Source organism: Mustela erminea, chromosome 2 (genome assembly GCF_009829155.1).
Source record: "Mustela erminea isolate mMusErm1 chromosome 2, mMusErm1.Pri, whole genome shotgun sequence".
NCBI lineage: Eukaryota > Metazoa > Chordata > Mammalia > Carnivora > Mustelidae > Mustela > Mustela erminea.
The window spans coordinates 88,091,290-88,099,813 of record NC_045615.1 but is presented as its reverse complement, the minus strand read 5'-3'; the positions used below and the strand labels follow the sequence as shown (position 1 = coordinate 88,099,813).

The 8,524-nt window shown below is 33.9% G+C and overlaps 1 pseudogene; it reads right to left on the bottom strand.

Moving 5' to 3' along the window:
- Nucleotides 1-279: 279 nt before the first annotated feature.
- LOC116583468 lies at nt 280-769 on the bottom strand (annotated as a pseudogene).
- Nucleotides 770-8,524: the final 7,755 nt, after the last annotated feature.

Genomic DNA, 8,524 nt, shown 5'->3' with positions numbered 1-8,524 from the left:
TAAAATCTTTAAAAAAATTAAAAAATTAAAAAAAAAATTTATTTTTAATTTTTATTTGACAGACAGAGATCACAAGTAGGCAGGGAAGCATGCTCGCTGCTGAGCAGAGAGCCAAATGCAGGACTCAATCCCGGACCCTGAGATCAGGACCCTAGCAAAAGGCAAAGGCTTTAACCCACTGAGCCACTCAGGTGCCCCGTTACATGCAACTCTTTTTTTTTTTTTTTTTTTTTTTTATCATGAAAAAACTGTATTTAGATTTAGCCAGCTGGACTCAGTTTAGATGATCCCAATTTTGTTGGCAACATCCAAAGCATCATAGTCAGGGGCCAGCCAAACGTATGCCTTCTTCTCTCCATCAGGCCTGATTAAGGTGTTGACCTTGGCTACATCAATGTCGTAGAGCTTCTTCACAGCCTGTTTGATCTGGTGCTTGTTGGCCTTGACATCCACAATGAACACAAGTGTGTTGTTGTCTTCTATTTTCTTCATGGCTGACTCAGTAGTCAGGGAGAACTTGATGATGGCATAGTGGTCAAGCTTGTTTCTCCTGGGGGTGCTCTTTTGAGGGTATTTGGGTTGCCTTCGGAGAGGCAGAGTCTTGGGTCATGGGAACGTAGGTGATGTGTGGATTTTCTCTGTGTGTGTGTGTGTGTGTGTGTGTGTGACTGTGGACGCCTTTCAGCACCGCTTTCTTGGCTTTCAAAGCCTTTGCTTTGGCTTCAGCTTTGGGAGGGGCAGAGGCTTCCTTCTTAGCTTTCTGTGCCATCTTTGTAAAAGGGATTTCCAACGCTCGTTTCCAGGGGCTTATAGAGCAGAGCCATGTAACTCTTTATCATAAATTTTACCTTTTACTTTCTTATACATTCTCCCCCCTTTTTTTTAAAGACTTCCTTAATCATCCTGTTTTCCCTCATTTTGTGCCTTTTATACTAAGTACACAAGTACACTAATCCAACCCCCCACTCCGAGGTCTTTACTGGTTTGGGGAGCTTTAATTTTTTTTTCAACTATGAGGTTCAACTAGTATATGAGATTATTTTATTTTTCCTCCTGTGCTGTCCTCTCTTCTCTAATCTTTTTTTCATTTTGTTAGAACACGTAACATTAATATATAGAATATGTAACATTTAATATAACATTTTGTCTGTTATCTTCTTACTTTTAGTCTTAGATTTATGTTTAAATATATCTATAGCTCACCAATCATTCTTTTACCACATCTTTCTAATAATTCCTTTGTGGCTGTTGGCTGTCTCTTCTATATTCATCAGGAAAACCTCATTTTTTTTTTCATATTTAAACAGTTTTTCTATGGCCTTGATATAAATGCCTGACTTGCTTTTTCTTTTCTCGAGCTTCTTGAAAATGTTGCTCACCTTACCATTCTTTCGTTATTGGTTTTAAGGGTAAGGGTTACATGCAAATTCTTTCTGGTAGGTGAGTTTGGATGGAAAGTTCACAGAGAATTTTTTTCCTTTTAATATTAAACTCTATTAATTTACTTGGGTATGCCTAGAAATTGATAACTATGAATCAGTTCACCTAGCTGCATATGGTTAGTGTCAATATATAGATTCAGTTTCTCTTTTTTATCTGGGGGAAGTTTTCTTGGATTATAGTCTTAATTGATTAGTTCTGTTTCATTTATTTATCATATTCTGCATACGTTTTAATTATATCAATGCTGATCTCCTTGGTCTGTCTTTTATCTCCATCACATATCTTCTGATCATCATTTTGTCTATTTTTTATTTTAATTTTTATTTCTGTTTGTCACTGCATGCTTGTCAATGTGTACTTTATTATATTTTAAAAATTTACTTTGTTTTATTAAATTATTCTCTTTTGAGTCTCTAAAATTTAATCATTTCTCCAAATGATTTTTACTTTTAATTATTTATTTTAATTGATTTGACAGTTAGAGATCACAAGTAGGAAGAGAGGCAGGCAGAGAGAGAGGATTTTACTTTTATTTTGATAGAACTCCAACAGCTCTCATTTGACAGCTTCCTGATTTTATCATTTTTGATCTGTGTTTAATTGCAGATGAAATTTATTTACACTTATTTCTATAGACACTTCTTTTAAAATATGTTTCAAGACATTTTTTGTTTTCCTTTTGCTTTCCTTCAGGTTTGCTTTATGTGTGTGTTTTGGGGAGACAGATTTTTACCACGGAAATTTATTGTTTGTTTGTTTGTGTTTAAGATTTTGTTTATTTATTTATTTAGTTGACACAGAGAGAGACAGCACAAGCAAGGGGAGCGACAAAGGTAGAGGGAGAAGCAGACTCCATTAAGCAGAGCCTGATGCGAGGCTCAGAGCCAGAAGGGATCCTAGGATCATGACCTGAGTCAAAGAAAGACACTTAACCAACTGAGCCACCTAGGTGCCCCTGTTCTTTTCTTTTTCTTCTAGCAAAAGTTTGTTGAGATATTGTTAGCTATTTTCAGTTCATTCTGAAACTCTTTCCAACAAAAGGAAGTTATTCTCTGTAGGCAAGAGTAAGAGTTCTGGGTGGTTGACTTGGTGATTTATGATAATGACTTTGTTTCTTAACAAGGCAAGGTGTAATTTCATTATTTTCATCTTTTTAGTGAAGAGAGGGTTGCTTTTCTGATTTTGTGAAACTGCAATGATTCGGTAGGACCTATAGTTTCTACTTCTTTACTCATTTTTTCCCACCCTGCTGCCTAGTTGCAAATGTTCTTTAGCCCCTCTAGGTTGGTTCCCTCTCCCCTGGTAGTGGTCCTCCCCAAGACAGCCTCCTCATAATTAGTATCCTTTCAACTCCTTCCATTCAGTTCTCCAGTAGTCAGCATTCACATGCATCTTATCTCAGAACTGGTCCCTGAATTCCCTCAGGCAAGACTGAACTCTCTCATTCTGAAAATGATTTTATCAATGTGTCATGTTTAGGGTCCTGAGGAATGTTTTTTCCTGTGCAGTCTCTGCCTGATTAGTTATGGGCTCCAGGATGGATCTGATGGTACAGAATGCTTCCCTGTATTTTGTAATACACTCTGTTTCTGAATTCTGCTATAGAACAATGTTGAATTTTGGCTTTATTTTCTCTTTTAGATGATCTGGGTTGGACTATAATTCAGGCAGCAGCCATTAGCCCAGAAGATGCTGAAACATGTGTTTAATTTTTCCAAAAGTTGCCATTTACCTAGAAATAGAATTGACCTCTGCAAGCATAGAAAATATATGACACATGACATATAACTATAGAGTATGTGTATAACTATAGATTACATATATGGTTACATCAGGGGAAATTAAATTTCAGAAAATAAGTTTTTAGAGACCCATAAATGTAAATTTTTTAAAAAGAAACTTAGAAAATTGTATTACCAAAGACCAAATCCACCACCTTCCTCAAATTATTAAGTAAATATTATTAAATCAATGTGGTGTACTAATTTACAATTCTTCACATTTTCTCCCCAGGTGTTTCACCTAAAATTTAGTGGTCTTTAGCTAAGTAATGTATAATTGTTAGATTTGTATTTTCACTTCTTTTTGTGCCTATAGTCAAATTTTCTACAACTTCTTATATTTATGTAGTTCTGCATTAAAGGAGAATGATAAACACAACATTTAGTGTGTATAAGTCCAATTTAATACAGGAGTTTTATAAATGAGAACACTGCATAACCAAATATAATATTCACAGACAATAAAATATTCTGAAATCAACAGCATGTAAAGAGTAAAAATGAATAAATGCATTAACAAATAGAAATGTTCAAGGGAAGTCCAAAAATGATTCAGGCAATAAAGCTCTACACTAAGTCAATAAATTTGTTTTATTTAAAGTCTGCCTGGAACATTCAGCCAACCTCAGAGGATCTCATAAAGACTTGAGGCTAATGGACTATATCACACATTAATGCTGCATGCACAGGCACCTGGCATTCCTACAGACAATGTAGCCAAAGGCCAGTACTCCAGTGGTCTGTAAGGCTAATGTTAGATTTCTAACAATAGGGTAATATCAGCAGGAAGTACAACAATTGGGCAGTCAGAGTAAAAAGCTACAGCTAGCTACAATGAAGTGCATCAGCATGGGACAAGCAAACAGAAAATGCTAGAAATGCAAAACCCAAGAAAAGTAAAAAACAAAAGCCGTCTCAAATTACAACCTGTGGCTACTGCTGTGCTATTGTGCAAAACATCACTGTGCACATCACATTGTGCACTCAAACACACACATCCATAATTAAAATTGAAAACTTCTCTATGTTCAATATTTTGAAGAAAATGACCAAAATATTTTCTACATTTTAAAATTATACCATAATTCAAAACATTTAATTCCAATTATGAAATAATAGAGGCTCATGATCAGAAATATCAGAAAAGCAAAATTAACCTTAGCTAAAAAATAACACTCAAATGAGAAAATGTAGTTCGAGGGAGGTATAAAACAAGCAAACAGTGGCCAAGTCCTGGGGTAACTCCTGGCTATCAAGAATTTTTTTTTTTTTTTTTTAATTTGTTTGGAAAGAGTCCCAGCAGTGAGAAATAAGATGAGGAAGAGATTTTTAACTCTGTCTTTATCTCACCTTCTCATGGTCTTCAAGGGTCACTATCTGGTCCCATGGTCACTTTGAGATGTATAACAGCATCAACTCTGTAGACCACCAATTGCCCCCAGGTGAGATTACAGCAGCTGGAAATCCTGCTGGGCTAAGAAAATGCTAAAAGGCAAAGCAGGTTTGAAGAGCTGGATTAGGCTAGGCGTGCACTCCATCATAGCTGCAGGGCTGGTGACTTACATCCTAAAGTTATTTTTCCTTCCAGTATTGTCATTTCAAAGACTTTAAAAAACCAACCCTGAAGAAAGAAGTTGTTGGTGGGGAAACAGCTCACCAGCATATGTCTCAGTCATTCTGGGAAGCCTGTGTCTCTTCTTGGAAAAGCTCATCTCTCTCTTCTCATTATAACTCACCAAGAGAGACAAGGCCTAGACTTTGCCCCTCTTTAGGTACACATTACCAGATATGATAACTCCTAACTCCAAGGGGAAATGAGCTCAGAGTCAGTAAGCTCTATCTGTCAGGAACACAGTAACATCAAAGGAAGACATTGCATAGTAGAGGAAGCAGAACTCTGAGATAGATCAAGAATACATAATAAAACAAATAATAAATAAATTTTTAAAAAACAGAATAAATATAATCCAAAATCTCAACAAGTTAAGAGAAGATATTGATTATACAAAGCAAAAATACCTGTGTACTTTTCTTAAATTACATGCAAAACACACATAGGTACGTATGTTTTATGTTCAAGTATGAATGTGATTTTGTATAAGCCAGTTTTTCTATAGAAGAAGGGGAGACTTTGAATTACCTTTCTTTTCCTTTGCTTCCTCTTGCTCCCAAAATACATTTATATCAAATCACAGACCTATATCCATAGCCCCCTCCAATACATACACACACTGACTTAATGAGTGAGTAGTGACTCACTTAATGAGTCCACATATGGTATTTTTTAAAAAATTTTTTAAATTTTTAAAAAAATTTCTTCTTAAATACTCTTTTAAAATTTTCTTAAATTCTCTTAAATTTTAAATTAAATTTAAAAAAATAATATCATATTATTCAGAAACCTTTGCATCTGTCTTTCTTCATATATAGTAGATATACCACTAAGACAACTAATACTGCCCTAATTTAAACCTTAAACTGTCTAGAATTTATTTTTGGATAGGATATAAAATGTATATCTATTTTTATTCCTTCGTGGTGAATTTTAAACTATATAATGTCTTATATTACATATTTCACTTTGTATTGAAATAGTGTCTCGTGCATTGTTAAGAAAATAATGATGATCTATTTTGTTTCTCTGTTTTATTCCACTATCTGGTGTCTATAAGGGAAGTTTCACCGTGACATTCATAATTTTCATATGATTCTATTGGAATTTTGTGTGCATTTTTAAAATTTCAGGTTACTTTTCCAAATCCAACAAATGGAATTATATTAAATTTACAAATTTATTTTGGTACAATTGGTTTTTTTTTTTTCATTTTTAATCAAGTGGAATGACAAATATTGTCTGCCCTTGACTAGGATTATATTTTAAGTTAATCAAAATTATGATAGCTTTCTTAATATAAGAATTATACCTTTTAAAAACATTTTTCCTATGTAATGTACACACAAACCTTTTGCCTTGATTTTCAGTGGAACTTTTTCTCTCACTTATATTATATAGGTGTCTATTGGTATAAGGGGGAATAAGTAGTGGATCCACATGTTGACACAGAATCTTATTATTAACTATAGTATCTTTAAAGCACTATTTTATGGGTTTTAAGGTATAAAATCGTATTATCAGAAGAAGTTAGTTTTAACTGTTCTTTTCCATTATTTCTTCTAGTTATTACTTTTTTTCACTTGTACGAGTTCCAAAAAATACAAGTAACGATGATAAAGGACATTATTGCTTTAATTCAATTACTTCAGTGTTTCTCTATTTAAAATAATGTTTGCTCTTCAATTTTGTTAAATAGACTATTACATTTAAATAGTTTAGCATCTCTTCTTATTTTTAAGAGCTCTTATTAGAATTGACATTTGAATTTTATTTAATGCCTTTTTATCCTCAAATGAAATAATCACATTTACACTGGCTTCATATATTGAATTGGGAAAATTTCTTTCTTCTCAAACATCTTTAATAATTTGGAGAATGGAAATGTGTTCTGAAAAGGGAAGATCCAATTCAGCTGTAAACATGTTTGTTATGCTTTTTAACTTTAATCATCTTACCCATGTTTTCTGTGACAATTGAAATATCATGCCTTTCCATTTCTTTTAAAGGAAATTTTGGTAATTTATACTTAGTTAAAAAATTTTCATCTTTTCAGATTTTTGATTAGTTTGGCTTTGCTGTGAGTAGTTTCTTGTAATTCTTGGATTTTATTTTATTTTGTGTTATCTCTGCTTCCTCTTTTCTAATTTTAACTGTTTTCTTTCATTTTTTTTCTCTTATTAGGTTTATGTGGGCTTTACCTATTTTAATAAATAGTAGTAATAAATAGTTCATTTTTTTGAAAATGTTACTTATTATCTGACAAACAGAGAGAGACAGAGAGAGAGAGAGCTCACAAGCAGGGCGCAGGGCAAAGGGAGGAGAAACAGGCTCTTTCTCCACCAAGCAGGGAACCCTAGGTGGGGCTAGATCCCAGAACACTGGGATCATGACCTCAGCCTAAGGCAGACCTACTCAACCAACTGAGCCACCCAGGCACCCCCAGATAATTAAATTTAAAACATATTTTTGCATTTATGTCTTTTTCCTAATTTTTAATTACCTATTTCAAGCTGTAGGAGCTTCAGCAAAATACTCAACAGTTGAGCCCTTGTCTGTACTTAAGTGGAAATAACAGTGTTGAAACATAAGAAATTGGAGAGTACCTCTCTATGTAAGATGTAAAATTAGAATTCAATATTAGTTATTCTTCTCTGCCACTTTTCTCCCAAATATAAGGGGAGGAATCCAAATCGCGAATATATTCCACCAAAATTATCTATGTGTGTGAATTGAGTAAAGAACGAAGAATCACAGCAGACTCACAAACCAGTTTTCAGTAACTGTAGCTCTTTCCTGTAGTTCACTTACCCAGTATTCTTGTTTTATCCCTTAAATTCTGAAATTGACCATAAAGAATCTCAATTTCTTTAAGGCACTCAACCTGATTATAAGCATTATTTTTTGTACTTTTGTTTTCTAGCAATTCCCTCATACACAGCTATCATCTATATTTGCATACTATGTAATTTTACCTTGTTTATAGATGTCACCACGGAATATATTTTATTGGCCTTATTCATATCTCATATTTTTCCATTACTATCTTTAATCATAAATAACCCAGCAGCAGTATCCATGCCTATGGCACTACTTTAGGACAATTCCAGTAAATAACACAAATGTTAAGTGTAAAGAGATACAATGTTTATTTTTAAAGATTTATTTATTTATTTGAGACAGAAAACGCCTGCATGAGTGGGGGAAAGTGCAGAGGGAGAGAATCCTCAAGCAGACTCCCTGCTAAGCACAGAGCCTACACAGGGCTGGATCTTAAGACCCATGAGGCCATGCCCTGAGCCAAAACCAGAAGTCAGGTGCTTAACCCAACTGAGGCCCCAAGGCATCCCAGATACAATGTCTTATGAAGAACCAGGTAAATGCTGCAGTTCTACCTTTCCCTGTAGTAAAAAGTATAACTGCTTTACTTTTATGACTGGGAACCATTTATAGTAATTCATATGAAATATTTTGAGAGAAAAAGATTTTATACACACACACACACACACACACACACATATATCAAAACTCTTTATTTTGGGAGAAAAATATTATATATATATATATACACACACACACACACACACACATATATATATCAAAACTCTTTATTCCCTCTTCATGTAATAAATGTTTTCCATTCCGTATATAGATCCAAGTTTCTGATTAACATTATTTTCCTTCTCAC